This window comes from Mesocricetus auratus, unplaced genomic scaffold (assembly GCF_017639785.1).
Source record: "Mesocricetus auratus isolate SY011 unplaced genomic scaffold, BCM_Maur_2.0 Super-Scaffold_6730, whole genome shotgun sequence".
Classification (NCBI taxonomy): domain Eukaryota; kingdom Metazoa; phylum Chordata; class Mammalia; order Rodentia; family Cricetidae; genus Mesocricetus; species Mesocricetus auratus.
The window spans coordinates 21,027,376-21,047,190 of NW_024429184.1; positions in this window are offsets into that span (position 1 = coordinate 21,027,376).

Genomic DNA, 19,815 nt, shown 5'->3' on the forward strand with positions numbered 1-19,815 from the left:
AAACAAAGGCTTTTTAGGAACCCTGCTGATGGACTGCCTGAACAAGTTCAAGGCCTGCTCAGGACATGCCACACACAGTTCTAGGCCAACCAAACATCCTAGCTTTCTTCAAACTTGCCAGTGTTAAATTAGGGAAGGAATACTCTGCAAAGGCTTTAAAACACACAGTGCTCATGAGAAGACTGGATTGTTGTGGCTTTCTGTGTTGCTCCTCTACTTTGCAGAGGGTATTTTTCTCTGTGTGTCTGCTGCTTGTGTTTGAATTTTCATCCCCAACAAACACCTTTCTTCAATATGGGAAACAATTAACAAACTAGACACCATAAAACTAAAAAACCAATGAGGCAAACTGCAGAATGGGAAAAAGGAAAAACTTTACCAATTATACATCTGGCTGAGTGCTGGTAAGTAAATTATAAAGAACTCCATTAGACTGAATGCAAAAAAATCAAAACAGGGTGTATCAATAAACAGATAATTCTCCAACAATAAAACCCAAATGATGGACTTTAAAATATTAAATATTCATTGATATAAGGGAAACGCAAATTAAAACCACATTACCATTTTGTCTTACTCCAAGAAGAATGGCCACAGTTAATAAAACAAATGGCTGCAGATTAAGGTGAGGTTGCAGGGAAAGGGGAAAACTTAGTTTTGGTGGGAGTAAAAACTGGTGCAGTCACTAAGCAAAACGGTATAAAGAGTTTTCAAAAGGCTAAAAGTAGATCTACAGTCAAATGCTGTGCCTTTTCTAACTGCTTTAATGGCATACATATGAGAAGAGCCTCCCTTACTGTTTGATATTAGGATTAAGTCACAACGTGAAATATGTCGGGAATGTGGATATTCAAATCCTAAAATGACTGAAATATTATAGAATGAATGCTAGAAAATATATATTTATTTTATACAAATTAATGTACATGTAATTAATAAAAAATGCCTCAGTCAAAAATGTAAATAATGGGGCAAAATTCATTATAAGAGCATGCTAAGACAGTTGAGCTAAAATTTTCTAAAATTATGAGAATTTCCATGTGTTTTTCCCAGTAAAAACTAAAGGTCTATTTTAATGACACAGTGATTCAAATGGAAAATTACTATTCTATTTCATAAGTTGAATGAAATGATTCAAGCCAAAGGTAACAACTTGTTGAACGAGTATTTGACATATTAAAGGAAAAAAGGTGTATGTATTTGATAATGCAATAAAGTATACATATTAGATTTAGAAACCAGTTGGCAAATGGAATGTAATTGAGAGGTTATATAATAATCAAAACCTAATGACTTAATTACAATAGTTATGAATGAATAAGCATATATTTATTTCACACAATATATTATTTGAGCTATATGATACTTAAGACATCACTTTGTTAGATTTTGTAGTCACGTTTAGTCTTTAGATACTTGATGTTCTTAGAATTATTTTCAGTTTATGTGAAAACAAAGGGATATGGACAGTATAACACAGCACTATGATTCTTATAGTGTTCTTGATAAATTTATTACACCTTACTATTCATGCTTCTATATATAAATTTCTTCAAGTAAATGGGAAAATTCACAAAAGAAAGGAAAATTGTTCACCTTGACAAATTTCTCACTTCCAACTTCCAGAAAAATTATTTGGGACACAATAAGTGTTCACACATGGTTTATTAAATAGAATTGAAAAAATATGTAAGATACAAGCATACTTTTATATCTGAGAGTCTAGCATATGTTCTCATGTTGGATGCTACAGTTCTAAAATAAATTCTGCAAACTGGTATGTTCTCAATCAAGTACAATTAAAATAGCATACAATTTGCAGTTGATTACTGAGACCCCTGCACATTAATTGTCACTCATCACTTCCAGTTGGTGAGCAGAAAATAATAAAACCTGTTCATCAAGGATTTTGAGTGATTTTAATGCTAAACACAGTACTGGACTCATCTCTGCTACTATATCTAACTTTCAAATTTCGTATCATTTGTATGTAGCTTATTGAATAAAAGTCTTAATAATTTTATAGCCATTATGAACAAAATAACTAATTATCCAGTAGTTGTCCAAAATTAATAGTATTCTCAATATAGCTAATCATTATAAACAAAAATAGATTTTGCCTTTTTTCAATATTCTTTTGAAAACTGTCAAGTGTTAAATGTATGCCCATTGTTAATCAGAAAAATGTATGACTATAAATTTATAGATCATTGAGAAATCTGTTCTATTTTCAAACTCATGGAGATCTCAAAATTAGTTATTCTTAAATAGAAGTTACATCATGACCTGGTTTCTCAGAATCAGGTAGGTACTGCCTTCCAATAAATTACTTGTTATCATTTATTGGCATTTTGTCACTCTGCCTTGCCCAGTAACATGGTCATCTTAAGCTCACTTGTTATGTTCCCTAGCAGTGTGATAGTTTCTGATAAATGTGAGTTGATGTAGGTTTGATCTATAGAGTTCTGTTTGACTGTAGAAAATTCACATTAATTTTAGGAATACAGACTTAAACAGATGCAAAACCCCTATGGTGAAGGTAGAAAGTAACTATTGTAATGGGCTGCACACTTGGAATTGGGATAGCCATTAATAGGAAGTTTGTCATGTTCAAAAAGTTAGGTTTGCTTATTATTACTAGCTTTTGAAAAGTAAAATTGTATATAAAATATTGTAATGCTAAGTTAAATTCATATCTCCCAACATTTTATCCTGGAAAGAAACATACATATTCTGCCTTGGAGGAGTTCCTAATGACTTCAATGTCTACTTTCCTGATATAGAAATGTTGTTAAGTAAAAAGTTACACAAAGATTAAATAAAATTTCAATAAAAGGCTTGAGAAGGGATGAGCATCCCTATGTAATTTTACCTTTACTGGGCACTTTTTATTCAAGACACTATAGATTAAAATACTGAATTCTAAATATTATATGCACCTAATGGTCTTCAAATGCACTGATTTCTATACTTAAATGTCTGTCCTCCTTGCTTCTGTTCATAAAACAGACATTGCCATATATTTAGAAGGCTGTCCATGCTTCTGAGAGTCGAAGAGCCAGAATTATGATATTTTCTCAAAATTTGTTTCTAAGATGTATGTTAATATTTATATAAGTGTGTTTGTGTGTGTGTGTGTGTGTGTGTGTGTGTGTGTGTGTGTATACCGGTGTCCACAGAAACCAGAAGAAGGAGATTAGGGCATAAGATCTCTGTAATAGGAATTACAGATGATTTTGATGAGAGTTGAAACTGAATCTTCAGCACCATGTTTTACAAATTTTTGTTTGATATGTTACTTCTCCAATTTTTTAAAAAAGCACTTCAGCTTCAAGTGGTCACTAGACTAATATTTTTAAGAAAATTATTTAAGAGAAAAGAAAAATGACATTTGTCAATCTATAAATATAACTTATAAAGTCTTTGCAACATTAAGAAAAATGAGATAGAAATCAGAAAAGAAATTTGAATTCTGAAAAATGTAGGACCTTATGAATTATATAAATAAAACTGTTATAAATTAATATAATTTTTTTCATAATGTTTCTTAATTAAAATATCAAAATTTTGATTACAAGGATAGGCAGTATGGACCACAAGAAAGCTCAACAGATATAGGTGTATGCTGCCAAGCTAGAAGACATGAGTTATATCCCTACATGCCACACAGAAGGAGAAAAGAATTAACTCCTACAATATATTCTCTGACATTTACATTTGTTTCATGGCATGCATATCCACATACATGTACACAGACACAATGAATAAAGATAATGGAGTGGCTTGAATAAATACAATATACTGTTATTAAAATATAGAGAAAATAAAATTTTAATTAGCATACTAAAAATAAATTTTCCAAAGTAGAGTTTGTTTCTAATGAAGGAAATCTAGAAAACTAAGGTGCATGGATGTAAGAAAAATTTTAAATACAGAATTATTCAAAGAGAGATAAACAAGTGGCAGTAACTCAAACAAGTGATATTTTCAAATTAAATATAAAATTCTAAACATGGAAATCATGTGTATTATGTAAATTATATTTTATATTAACTAAGATTTAATTATAAGTGTGATAAGATACATGATTTGTGATTCTTGAATTTTGCCATCAAATTATTTAAGTAAATGGTTTTCACATTTTGGTCATAGATCTTAAGAAACTTTAAAGATTATAAAGATTAAAACATCTTTCTCAGAATTTCAAAGAAAACATGAATGAATGATAATTCATACCAATGACATGAAAATATCATTGACAACATAAAAACTTTGGTTATAGTTGTACAAACTACATTTATGTATGTAATATTAAGACATTTCATGCCATTTATTGTTGTAAGTGAACAGTCTCATCAAATACCAAAGTCACATTGTAATGATACTTATTTGTTGCTCATATTCGCTAGTGAGAATAAAAGGAAATTCACCATTTTTCATGCAAATAAACCAACATCAGAAGGAAAAATATACAGAATTAGCATAAATTAGAAATTTGAAATATTACAAACAAGGCACTAATGTCAGAATGCTTGGAAGAAAAGTGAAGAATTGAACAAAGCCATAAAATAGGAATAAATGCTAAAGCATTAAATGAAGGAGTTTGATAAAGCAAAGCACAAAATACTACAGAAAACGTCTTCAACAAAACGTAAATACACCACATCAATTTTAATCAATACAAAGGAAAAATTAATCTAAAAATGTGTGCATGCTATACAATTAATATACTAAATCAAAAAAATCAAGTGAAACATTTCATAGTAAGTAATAGACTTTAGTTAGGAATGTATAAGATAAATATTGGAAAAATCATTACCTTTAATAATCAATAATAAAGAGGTAGAGATTTAATAGAATTTTCCTAGAACTGTAAGGTGCTATGTAGACAGATGGAAGAAAATGTCATCAACAGTCTATCCAACTGTGAAACCTATGAACTGCACAAATGATTTCCATGGCAAAGGGTGTAGTACTAACACAAATATTATAAGGGTAACCACCACTTTCTGACTATATTTCAGGCCTATCACACAGGAGGAAACACATGTCCAGGACTGTAAATCTGGAGAAGAACACATGGTTTGTGAGCTCAAAGGGTTCAAGATAATTATACCACTATTATTCTGATGAATGCACATAGTACATAACTATACTCTAAATCCATATCTCTCTACATATGTATATTTGTGAAGCTTGCAGACCTCATCAGAGAAATTTCTTTATATAGTTAACAATGGCTAATACAAAAACTTGCAACTTGTTGAAATTCAGAGAGTACCAGTGTAGTGCACTCACAAAACCCACATCTATATCACACCCTTCACCAAGGCTCAGGGATCACTGTGGAAGAAGAAATACAAATATTATGAGAGTCAGAGCTCTAGGATGATTGAACTGAAACACTTTCTTATTGTCATGATATGACTACAGCACATTTTAACCCAGAGCTGCTGTGGTTGCCTCCACAAGACCTTTACTGTATCAATGCAGTCAACATTCTAACATAGAGTGAGCTCCTACCACTAATTTGGAAGCTATGGGCATGAAAAATCTTCCAAGTAGGGAAAGTCAGTTGCTCTACGAATATATCTCCTGACACCTCGAGTATAGGTTTGTAGATGGCACTACAATTAGGAGAATATCGGCAGCACAGACTGGAGTTAATGGCTTATTTAAAAACTAATAATAAGTAATATATGAAGTTGGGAAAGAATGGAGGTTATGACCAATCTTTGATGAACTAATAGAATGTGTAGGAATGAATATGATCAAAGCATGTTTTATGAATTTTTAAAAATAATAATAAAATATTGATTTAGCAAAACATATGATAAGAATCATATAAGTACCATAGCATATACTAACACACACACACACATATACTCATAACACAGGAAGATTTTTTATGCATCATTGGATAGTCCCTACACTTCTATACATATGGATGTCACTAGACAGCATGAGTTTGATGTTGGAAGACAAATATGATCAAGAAGGGGTCTGGGAGAAGTTGGATATGAATAAATTACATTGTCTATAAATATGAAATTCTCAAAAGAAATAAAAAGTAAACTTACACATATATTGACAGGCATACACTTTAGGATTAAAAATTAAAACAGTTTCCCTAAGTGAACATGTAACATTAAAATATGTTTTAATGTAGTTAAATTAGCCATTTAATATTTTTCCAGAAAAAATATAGAAGTATTTTTTTCATTTTCCAACCTTAGCAATGTGGCAATTTGAGAAATAATTGTTCTAAAACTTGTCTGTGAGAATTACATGAGAAACAGTAAGAAAATTCAGAAGTGGTGGAAAGGTCATTAAGGACTTATAATAGAATTAAACATACAATCTTTTCAAGATAAGAAGGGAAAAAGAACCATCTGTCTAAATGTCAGTTCCTGTAAGCATTTTTATTTGTTTAGTTTTCCATTGTGACAAGGAGATCTGACAACCTCCCTAGTGTTTTGAGCTATGATGTTGATCTATTTTTCTCTCTCCATTTTACTAACTCTAAATGTTTTCCTACTTGTATCTCACAAAATGTCTAATCCCATGAAATTTTCCAATATTTATTCAATATTCAATTATTCAATATTCAATAACCTTAAAAGAGTTTATTGTGAGGTAATTTTAAGCTCCCATGCAGTTGTTAAAACACCGAGACTCTGCTGTCTCAGCTTTCCTTGAAACTGTGATTACTTCAGCCTACCAAGTGGGAATTCTACAGGTATTTATCAGTGTCACCCACTTCTCATATCTTCCTTTTATTTCATATCATGATTCTCTAAAGAGTCATGTATATATACGGCTGTGTCAGTTTTATTAATATTTCCTATTATAAGCTATGATTTTAAAAGTTACAAATTTGCTGCTAAAACAACTTGGCTACCCTACAGAACCTGATGGTAAGAGTATTGCTGAAGACAACTTGTACTCAAATCATAAATCACAGAGAAATAAATCTGGTACTTACCTGGAAGCTTCCTATCTACCGTCTAGTTTTCATGTTGAATTTTGCTAAAAGAAACATCTTCAATCACTTCTAGCTATGAACCTTTCTAGCTGAGGTAAGGACAGATCTGACCTGGCTGGTCTGGTATGTCCACAGGTATAATAATAGCATGGATATCACAGGAGTACTCATCTACATTCTGACTATATCAGAGGTCAGCTCTGTGAGAAGGAATAAGAGACTGTGGTATGTTCATATCTAAATGGGACATTAATATTACACATTTCTTGACAAGGCTTAAGGATTACCACTGAGGAAGGTGTAGAAATATTCTAAGTGCTAGAGGTAGTGAACTCAAGTAAACAGTGTTTTCCCAGCACAAAGGGGCAATTTCACGTATGAACTCAGGGATTGCGACAGCATAACAAGACCTGAACATTATTCTCAAGATAGATACAATTCAAGCACAGATCCAGCATGGACTCAGCATGACATGTAGAAGGTAGGCAGGAAATCACAATAGTTTTCTTTAATTATGTTACCCATGTGGGGTGGAACACACTCCAAGGCAGGCCCCATGCCCAAGTATTGTTAGAACTCAAAAATGAACTTGTAGGGGTAAAATAAGAAAAAAAAAAAGAAGAAAAGTCAAAGTTGTGTCTGAAGGCGCAGAAGGAAGGGGAGAGTTATCTTCTTTTTTTGCTTGTTTTTTGAGAAAGGGTTTCTCTGTGTAGCTTTGGAGTTACTGGCTCTCGCTCTGTAGACCACGCTGGCCTAGAACTCACAGAGATCCACCTGCCTTTACCTTCCCAGTGCTAGGGTTAAAGGCATACACCACCACCGCCTGGTGGGGAGGGTTAATATTATCAGAATATACTTTACATGAATTTCTCAAAGAATTAAATTATGAATTTTAAAACCTATGTAAACTTTATAAGGTAAGTTAATAGTTTTATTGGTCCCATAATGATTATATTAGCCATGATGATTAAACATAGTGGATAGATTATTTTGTGAATGTGTTTTACTCTTCTGAGCAAAACATCCTGGAGTGCAACTGTTGAGTTACTGTTAGTTGTAGGTATTTTGTCAATTTCTAAATTGTCCAATGTATCTATACTATTTTCATTCATAAGCAGAGCTATCTCATATAGCTAATCTATTTTTCATATCTCCTGAGTATACAATATTTTCATTATAGCTTTAAAAGCCACATGGAAAGATTTGTGATATCTCATTATGGTTTAAATTTTAAATATCCCATGAACTGATACTCACAATATAATTCTAGGTTCTTGTATGCCACTTATTTATTTTATAAAATATGTTTTCATAGTTTATATATTATATAATTAGATTATTTTCTTTTTTTGTTTTTTACGAGACAGGGTTTCTCTGTATTGTTTTCGAGGCAGTCTGTCCAGCCCAGCCTCGAACTCACAGAGATCTGCCTGCCTCTGCTTCCCAAGTGCTGGGATTAAAAGTGTGTGCCACCACCGCCCGGCTAGATTATTTTCTTTTAATAAACTTTAACCATTGTCTATATATCCTAGATATAAATATTTTATAGGAAATGCAGTTTACAATTATTTTCTTAATGTATATTTGTTTTTATCTTAACTTAGTCTTTCAGAGATTATTTTGAAATAGTGCAAATCTCCTTGGTTTTGTTTCCTTTTGGGGACTTAAATTTTGTGTGAACTTTAAAATCTTTTTAATTTCAAAGAATTTCTTCTATGAGCTTTCATATGTCTTTTTAAAAATTATTATTGTAAAATATACCAGTCAAGCTTCAATTTTTAACCAATGGTTATTAAAGTAAATGGAATATTAGTTAAGGATGTGTTACATTCTTTTATGCTGGAATATCTGTTTAATGTGCTGCACTCTTTAATGATGCATTTGTTTAACTCTGTAAAGCTGTGTTGCTTTGCCTGTCTAAAACATCCGACTGATCTAAGAAAGAGCTGAACAGTCAATAGCTAGGCAGGAGAGAGAAATAGGTAGGGTTAGCAAGCAGAGATAATACAAGAAAGAAGAGAAAGACAGAGGGAGTGAGAAGAGAAGAGGAGTACACCAGTGTCCAGACACCTAGCCACACAGTCAGCTGCAGAGTAAAAAGTGAAGAAAGGCATATATAATAGCAAAAGGCAAAAGCCCAGAGTCAAAAGGAAGACAGGAAAATTTAAGTTAATAAAGCTGGCTAGACTAAGCTAGAAAAACCAACCCAAGTCTGGACATTCATAAGTAAGACTAAGCCTCATGTATTTAGTTGGAAGAAATGTGACAGCTCCCCAAAGAGCAAAGAGGAAAAACAACCAACTACAAAACTAAATTCAGAATTGTGTGCAGTTAATTATGGGTTTGGTAGTCAGATAATTTATAATAATGATTCGCACGTTCTCTTCCTCTACCAATATCACAGTCATTACAGAGCTATGTATAGGATGCTAATTGAGTATTCCTATACTTTGCTTACCCAAAATAATTTTAACCTTTCAATATATATTTTCCAATAAACTAGTCTACAATTACAAAAAACAAATTGCTAGGAATAGGGGCTATGCTTAACTCAAGCAATTTGGTGATAATAAATATCCTTATTAAGTTGAATATATACCAACCAGAAACATGCTACATCTCTCTGTTAATTTTGTATTCTTATATTACTAACTGGGTGGAATGTCTAACACTACTTTTAACACAATTGGTGAGCAAGCTTTTCCTTCTATTTTCTGCCAGTCTACAGGAAAATATTCAATCTTTCATGAAACACTTTTGCTGCATATTTTTCTGAATGTTATTTTCAGCTAATAAATTTTGGGTCTGAATTGTCCACCAAAGCCACCTTCCAAAGCTTGTTACCAGATAATGTTGTTTTTGGAGCTACTTTGTTGGTCTACCTTCTCTTAGAGACAATACATTCCCTTAAAGTGGCACAGAGCAAACAGAACCAAATAGTTGAGTGAAACCTCCTCTGGAGAAATGATCAAAAAGAAATCTTTGCTGCTTCAAGCTGATCTTCTTAGAAGCCTGTGGAACTCCCAGGTGGAGTATTTTAGAGAATTTTTAAGAAGCATGCTCACGTATACACACACACACACACACACACACACTCGCACACACACGAATGTTATAAGCAGGGGTTATTTGGTCATTCTGGTGTAAACTCACATCGTAGAAATTCTGATAGGAACACATAGAGAAATGATATTTTCATTGTTATAAACTGAGAATCAGACCAGACACCATTTGCCTTACATCCCAAAGAACATTACACACACACACACACACACACACGTTTGTGTGTTTATGAAAATTTATTTGCATAGTTTTTTGAAAATACATATATGTATTTGTAATTTACTTTTGGTATATATATAGGCATATAAAGAAAAATACATAAAATGTTGAGATACTGTGTATAGCTAAATTAACTGATGACAGATTAATTAATGTAGTGAATGACATTTAAAGTTAGCATTATGGCTGTGTGATAGGAATCTTTGGCTGCTTTTGTCCTGATTTAGAATGAGAAATGGGAGAAAGAATATCAGAAATGCTCAATTACACGATAGTTTTTCCAGAAAGCTAGAATCCTAAAGTTTGTGACTAAGGATAGTGTGATTGTGAGAAGTTAATGCAGCATTAATTTGCAGCAAATTATTTTATAGTGGGGTAATAGGACACATGCCATGAGGGGACTGTACAGTGGCCAATAGGTCCAAAGACACAAATGTATAAGAGGCTCTAAATTAAGAAAACGGGGTTCTCTGGCCATATAGTAAAAACAGTCAGAGATTATCTTCCCATCTTCTGCTCTTCAGACACGAAGAGGCAACTGAGTATACGATCTGAGTGAGCCTACCTTTTTCTGTTCTGGTAACAAAACCTCAAACAATCCATGTGGTATTTATTTCATGGACTCCAAGAAGGCAAACTTTGGGTTCATTTAGTCTTCCACCTGAACTTCAAAAGACATCCTAGGAGGCCAGTACAGAATGCAATAATCCAAGCCATGAAAGTGGAGCCAATTCTGTATAGGTCACTCGTATTGGGGGTACCTCAGTCATTTAGCTTGCAAACCAGTGCGCTCATTTAATTAGGATGAATGCACAGGATTTTAGTGATTTCCATATTGAAGTGTGGACCTTCTTTAAATGGAACCTACTCTCTTTTAACGGAAAACGTTACCCAATTCTACTTTATCTTGGAAGAATGAAAATGTCTTCCTTATTTCATAGGCTTGAGAAAGTGTGCCTTTGTAGGGCCTTGCTTTGCCTCTTCACGTTCTTCTCTGAAAATTTCAATAAATTAAGATGCTTCATCCACCCGGTTTCAAACCAGAGTTTGCCACATTACCACGAACTTAGACAAAAAGTATCCAAGCAACCGCACACTGAAACCATGAGCCAGCACTTGTCTATCTTAAGTTAATTTTCTCAAGTGTTTAGCCACGATGATGTAAAACTTGCATGTCACCGAAGGGCATTTCTTTACATTCCTAGTTTTCTCAAAAATTGTTGATTAATCTTATCATATGAGTGTTATCTATTGTTTGACATAGCAATTTTAGCATGTTAGACTGGTGTAAAATACTGGTTGATTTTCTAAAGTTTAGTGTAGCTCATGTCTCTCTAGTTAATTCTTTTGTCAAGGCCTATGTTATTATATGCCGATATTTTAGATCTGTTTGCAAATTTACTAAGAATTTTTCAGCTATATTCATAAGGCAACTTGTATATAGGATTTCACCTGTTATCATATAAGTAAGTATAAAATTGAGGAATGAATTGGAAACCATTGTTTCATGTTATACTTTCTGAAATATGCTGTATTGGATTAGTGTTAATTATTTTTTAAGCATTAGAGAGAATTCCTGAATTCTCTTAAGACAGTGCAGGCTTACTCATTTCTATGTTAATCTTGTTTATTTGTGGCATTTCCAAAACCACCAGATGAATATGCTTAATACAAATGACAATTCAAATTACTTTACTGGTCTTTCATATGTTGAGGTTCTGCATGTTTTACATAGAACTGTCTGATTTTTCATTTGAAGCTTTTCCTCTTTCACAACTCTGTGTTTAATTATAAATTTTCTTTTTTCGACATTGGTTTAGTTATGTCATACTGATTTTGATAAATGGTATTTTGACTTTCATTTACTAAAGTATATTTTAATTATTGAAACTTCCTATTTTAGTTGGATAATTTATAAGTATCGTACTTAGTCTTCAAATATCTGTCATATTCCTATTAATTTTTATTTATTCCACTGTGAGTATAAAACTTATTCCCTATGTTTTAAATCACTTTAATTATATTTAGATTGATTGCATGGCACATTATCTGTTAAGGTATGCTCTTTGCTAACGTTAACTTGAAAGAAATGTGTATGTTTGAATAGGATACACAAATCTCATATATTCTGTGGGATATCAATTGGACATAGAAAAGCAAAGAGAAAAAGGATAGACATTTAGTTATAATTGTGATTTGTATATATATGTGTATATACATGTATATATATATGTATATATATAATGGCATTTCTGCTTTGGAATAATCCTTTTGTACACTGTGAAGATTTGTCACTCAGATTGTTTTAATAAAAAGTTGATTGGTCAGTAGCCAAGCAGGAATTATAGGCAGGATAACCATACCAGGAAAATGATGCTATGAGGAACAGCTTGGTCACCACTCAGATGGAGAATGAATGAGTCAGATACACAAAATGGGATATAGGTGAAATCCACAAGCCTCCAAGAAACACAGAGATTAATAGAAACAGGTTCAGTTATAAGAGCTAGTTAGTAACAAGCTTGAGCTATTGGCCCAGCATTTGTAATTAATATAAGCCTTAATGTGTTCATTTGAGAGCGGCTGTGGGAGAATAACACTCTGCCTACACGTTTTCATGTTGTTAACTTTTTGTAAGAACAGATTTTTGATTATATAATATAAAATTGAATTCAAAGAGCTTACTACCAGGTATTTTCCATGCACTAGGTTTCCAAGAGAAGATGTCTGTCTTTCATTCTTTTTCTTTCTTTCTTTCTTTCTTTCTTTCTTTCTTTCTTTCTTTCTTTCTTTCTTTCTTCCTTCATTTCTTTTTCTCTCTCCCTTCCCTCACCCTCCCTCCCTCCCTTATTCCATCCCTCCCTTCCTTCCTTTCCACCATAGGTGGCTTTCTAAAAGTCAGTGTCCTATTCTTTACCACACATTTCTTTGGTTACTTGGAACTCATTGTGTTCCTATCATCTCTATTTTTGGCATACCTTTTCGGTGGCTAGATATTCTGTGTTCATGGTATGCTGAAGCCTTTGATACCTGATAGTCTTTGAAGTTAAAATGTTAACAGCAAGGCTTTGATCTATAATTGGAGGAGATGCCACAAAAATGGAAGGTTCTTTGTTTCTTGGGCTTTGAGCCTTGATATATAAGAATAAATCACTAGATATTATTTGTACTGGATTATGATTTTGCAATTTGCTCTGATTTTTCACAACACAGCGAGATATTTCTTAGTTCCCCATTTACTATTAAATGTCCTATAAAATATATGTATATATATACATATATATGTGTGTGTGTTTGTGTGTGTCTTGTGTGTGTGTAATATTTCTTTTTCTTTTCCTACTCTTATAAAGACCCTTAATTGCTAATATTTTCTTTTGCCATATGCTTTGTAAGATAAGTGTTGACAAGGTAACAGATACACCTCATAACCTACTATACTTGTTAGATTGCTATTGCTGTGACCAAACAAGGGGGAATTTAATTTAATACTTGAGGGACTTACTTAGTCTCATAAACTGAAAGGTTTTGTTGCAGAGTTTTGTTCCACTGTAGTTGTGTTCTTGTGGTGAAAGCATCAAAGGGTGTAGTGGAGCAAATATGCTTCTCTTTTCATGGCAAAGGAGCAGAAAAAATCAAAGGAGCTAGAAAGGGAAAAGAAGTCTGGAATTTATGACCCCTGTAATCTACTTCCTACAACTAGACCACCCCATGTAATAACACTTCAGCTGTCAACACATCCGTGGATTAATGCAATGATGACATTAGCTCTCATGGTTCAGTCATCTCTCAAGCACCCTGCCAGCTGGGCACCAGATTTTAAACATGTTACCATTTTGAAACATTTCATTCCCAAACAATAGTAGTTACATAAAAACAAACTGACATTTATTTTTCTCTCAGTGAAATCCCAGTGCCAACTCGGCTCTAAGCTATCCTTCAAAAATTTATCATAACGTGACTTGCAACATATAGTTTATAAGGTTTCTCTTTCCCAGGATAGATTATTTTAAAAGCAGCAGAAACTGGGCTAAAAATTGAATTTAGTAGGTTTACCCTGAGATATATGCCCATTCCATAGGCATATATTCCTTTGCCTAGAAATCCTAATAGCATTCCATATTTAGTGAAAGATATTTTCTGCAGTTAATCAGTCCCTTCCTTTTTTGATCATGGTGTATGTACCTTGTATTTTCCCATTTGTAGAAATCCTTTAAATTCACATTTTATGGATGACTGAACTAAGACTTGGAAAATGAAACAAAGACTAAGAAACCTAAGGCAGGATAAATATAATCCCAGGATTTGTAACTCTAAAACCCATGCTAGTTCATGCTAAGAATGAAATTCTATTCATAACCACTTTATCCAGAGGAAAAAGGTGTGAGACAAAGAATTTATTTGATAATATCTAATTCATAAGAAAAATAAACTTGTTTTTTATGCAATACTGATGTCAGGTGAGTTTTTTTCACGAACCATCTCACTTTGCTTTCTGGTGCTGTAATAAGTGCAATGACCATATATTTGAGGGGGAAATTTGAGCCATACAAACACTATTTGCCAGGTTCTGCTGCAAGTTTGATGTGGAGCATTGGACCCCCTGGATCAAAACTTTTGCTTCTGGACCCTGTGGAAATAGTTATCAGAAGATTTCAACACAATCACACTGATTAATTTGCTATGCCAGCTGGTGAACAGCAATTGTCACAGTGAAGCACAGGACATTCAATTTTCACAGATTTTTAATTCATATATATTTCACTAAAGTTCTCAATAGTGACTTCAAGAGACTCTCAAACTTCTCTCTAGATCTACACTTAATCTTCCACTGTTTTCATTCTTGCCTTTCTGGCACCACATAATAACCCATTAATTACTCATCCTCACACAGTCCTCCGATAAAATAACTCAACGAGTTGAATCACAGAAACTCCCGCTACTTGTAACAATTTCTGTTCTGTTTTGCTTCTTGTTGTTTTGACAAACATATGATCACCAACAAATAAGGAATGAAAGGAGTTAATTGACTTATACATATGGTCATAATCCATCACCAAGGGAAATCAGATCAAGACCTGGAACAGAAATTAAGGCAGAAACCATGGAAGAAGAGGGATTTCTGGCTCATCCACAGACTCACTTTCAGGTGCTTTGAGTAATTTTAGCATAGGTCCACCAGCCACACCAGGTTGGGAGCTTTTACATCAATGAATAATCAAAAAAGATGTCCAAACACATTCCTAGTGGCCAGTTTCATGAAGGTAATACTTTAATGATGTTTGCTACTTTATAGGAGAAACTATGTTGTATCAAATTGACAGTAAATACTAACAAGCCAACATTTTCCTTAAATATTATAAAAGCAAATCATTTTGGATGTCCAAGTAACTAAAATATAGCTCAAATAAGCGTTGTCCAGCATATAAGATTCTAATTTTTGAATGTTAAATAATTGCTCTCACTCGGTTTGTAGAATACATTGCCACATATTGAAATTAATCAGTATATTTTATTTTCAAGGGTAGAAAAGAGAACCACATGAGATTAAAACCATGCCATTTTGCTTGTTTTGTGTAACATATATTAATAAGTCATTTCATGCTGTTACTGCTAATAAAGAGAGTAACATTCATTCCTGAAATTTTTGGGAAAGGAAAATATAATTAACCTCACTATTTCACAGAGAAAGGCATAGTTGTCTCTTGAGTTCTGAGGTTAATAACTTCATACCAGGAAGTGTGACATGTTCTCTCATGATATACAAAATGGGAGCTCTTCAGAATGAAACGCATATCCTATCCACCAACAATTACAGGCATAACACAAAAATCTTAACAAATCTAATGACCCCAAAATACCTCTGGAAAAGGTATCTCATGGTTTAAATGTAAAACTCATGATTCAAACCCAAGATTGTCATTCATGAGGAAATTCATTTGCTTGTTTTTGATAGATATCATGCATTATCATTTTTACTTGATCAACCAATTATTCCTCACCAGTATTATATTTTATTTATGTATTTTGGTAATAAAATTAGATTTTAGGCAGAACTTCTGAGGAACTATAGACAGCAAACATGTTAGAATTTTACACAAAAGCATCAACTTACATTACTTTATGGCTTACCTATTTGTTCCTGATAAAGACAAGTTTCTTTTGAAAAGTTTCATTAAACTTATTGATTAATATGTTTGTGCATATGTGTGCAACACTACTCATGTAGATAGATCTCAGGAGGCCTTAATTTTCTCCTTTCATCTTGTGGGATAAGGAACTCATTCTTAACTGGAAAATAGAGTATTTATATAACATAGGGTTTAGTTAACACACACAAAGTTCCCAATAGCAGAGAGAAATATTGCAGTTGATCATATTGCTTAAGGCATTTATAAAGATATTGCATAATTTTTAAGTCATGTAAAAATGGAGAAATAAACACTTCCTCATTTGGAGACTTGTACTTTGGTAGGCGAGCATTACACTATATTGCCAGCAGAAAATCATATGGTCAACACTAAGCATTTTGTAATTTCTTCAAAGGATAAATACTATGCATCTAAAAAAACACCTAATTTGTTTTATAGGTGAAAAATATATCTCTGTAAATTTACAGAATTCACAAACCTAATTTTTAAGACAGTAAAACAATTAGTAGCATGAAATAACCAGAAAACTCTTTGAGGGTTGTTAGAAAAGAAAGACATCAGGAAGAAGTTTCTAAAAAAAAAACAAGGCAAACCAAGCTATGGTATCATACACCTTTAATCTGAGCATTCCAGAGGCAGAGGCAAGAGGATCTCTTGAGTTCAAGGACAGCCTTGTTTACAGAGTTCCAGGACAGCAAGGACTATACCAAAACATTGTCTTGAAAAGCAAAAAGACAAAAGAAAGAAAAGAGACAAGGTAAAGAAAAATAAAACAAACAAATTAAAACAATTAATTTCATATAAATTCATATAAATACATATTTGTGGTATTTATGTCTTAGAGAGATGGATCCCAATTAAAGACTCGGCTCATGACCAAAAATATAAATGTACAATAAATGTACTTGAAATGCAAGAATATTTTCTTATGATAATTGTAAATGTAGAGAATCAATTAAGTTATAAAATATTAACTTAATAATAAACTAGATTTTGATTGAGAACTGTTGAATGCCACCTTAATATCATTAAATTTTTATTTTAATGAATTCAAATAATTCTTTTAACTAATAAACAACAATATAAATATACCCATGACTGGGGTACAATGAAAGCATAGTGCATATGTGTAAGAACTAACTCAAGATTAAATTAACAGTTTTTGTTCATAACTTTATACTGTATGACTTTTCCTAGAAAGATAAATTAAAGAACTCATTTGAGTCTAATTTGGTAGATCAGTGAGTTTATTAGGAGTCATGGAGACCCCCGGACTATAATATCACCAGATTACATACACCAGCATGTATGATGATTCATGAAAGCTGCAGCCATGGAGCCTTCTTTCAGATATGCATATCATGGGGCCATCTATGATTTAGCAATTCATTACTCCTTACAGAATCTTAGAGTAGTTTTGCGGACTTTGTAGATTTGTGAGATTCTGGAGTCTTATATATTTCCCTTCTTCCTTGGGACAGAATATTTAAACTAGGAGGGCATCACTAAACAACACTCCTCTCCATCTCTGGTTGCTTTACTTTTTGCAATACTCCTAAACCCAGCGGGACTCATATGGATGTTTTCTGTCACTTATTTGGATGCTGTTATCATTGTTTCATTACATCACAGCAGCAGTTACTTACTATAAGTAGATTGATTATGATATGCTACAGTAACTCTTCTATTGAAATTAAGAAGTTTCTTACATTGACAGCAACAGTGAGATATCTGTGCTAATACTAATATTTGAAAAGCAATTTGTAAGGTATATTATTATATGTGAACAGTTTTCTCTCGAAGTTATCTGTCACTTCATCAGGAACAGTTCTTTGGTCTTTCTTATAATACCAGATACAGATCGTCTCCAGTGAAGGCACGTGTCCACTTTAAAAGCAAATTATTTCCACCTATGACATCTTTGCCACTAGTGCCATAGCTTGTCTGATGTAAGTGTAGAATATGTTCATCATCCATAATTTAGCAAAACTGTCAGCAATAATTCTCCCCAAGCAGGGTTCATAGTACCTGATGGGGGTTGTCCATCTGTATATTTCTCTTATTGGTTGATGATAAAACACTGTTTGGCCAATAGCCAATAGAGGCAGGAAAATAGGTGGGGCTAGGCAATGAGGAGAAAACTGGGGGAGAGATGCCATGGAGAGACCAGGAGGAGATGTATCAGGCATTTTCTGGTAAGATAAGACCATGTACAAATACATGGATTAGTAGTTATGGGTTAATAATTAAGACAGAGCTAGCCAATAGGAAGCCCTAATCATCAACCAACAAGTTTATAACTCATACAGTGTCATGTGCATATTTGGGGCTGAGGTGGCTGCAGAACCAGGTGGGAAAGAAAATCTCAGCAACAAATCCCTTCTGTTAATACAAAAGCAGCCAACACTTGGGAAACTTTCAGTTCAGCTTCAGCTTGGTTTCTCCATGCTATGTAGCCCAAACTGAATTATTCAGCAATAGGAACTATCATCTACTTTATGTTATGCAATCAACTGTGGTCACCAGGGCTTTATGGTTTTTGAGTACTTAAAGAATTCCTTGGAGAACATGACTCCATTCAAACACATTACTGATGCCTTTTTGTTTGTTTCTTTACTATCATTCTACTTGCTGTTCAAACTCTAGAGTTATTATGTTGTAGTGAACCTTGATTTTCAGGATCCTTCATAGCCAAACCTTGCCCTTTTCAAATAACTTTCAATTGATCTTCATATACAACAACTAATGGGATGCTTTAAGCATATTACTCTGGTGATATCTTGCTTGTACAAATAACACTTGTCTGAAGATCAGAGGATGGAGCTTGCCAGTAGCTAACCATAGAGGTCTGGAGGTCTGTACAGACAGGAGGTGAGATGGCTCAATAGAGAGAGGAGATAAACAGGAAGAAATACAAACTCACTCTTTCATTCTGGGAAGATGATGAGATAAAAGTGGCTTTGGCTTGCTCCTTCTTTCTGATCTCTCAGTATTTTCCTCTATATCTGACCGTGGGTTTTTATTATTTAGATCAATTAAGAACTCAATTTACACATCACAATTTTCATACATAAGGGAAAGATCATACCTGCTGGGTTAGCTGTTTCCTCAAAAGAACAATGTTGAGTACTGCACATTGGATGAGAGACACAACATTTTCTTGCTCTCTGTTGTCCGTTGCAGTCTTTTTGCATTGTTCATCCTGCTTATTTACATTGGAACTCTGCTTTGCTGCTGGTGTGGATTAGTCTTGCGAGGTGGACTCTTCAGGAACCAAGTGGGGCATGGGCACAATCTTGCTTTATCTTACATATTGATATAAGCACTGCCCTCTGATTCTGATGGACTCCCAGAAAACACCATCTATTTCTCTATAGGGCAGACCTGGTCATTGAAAGG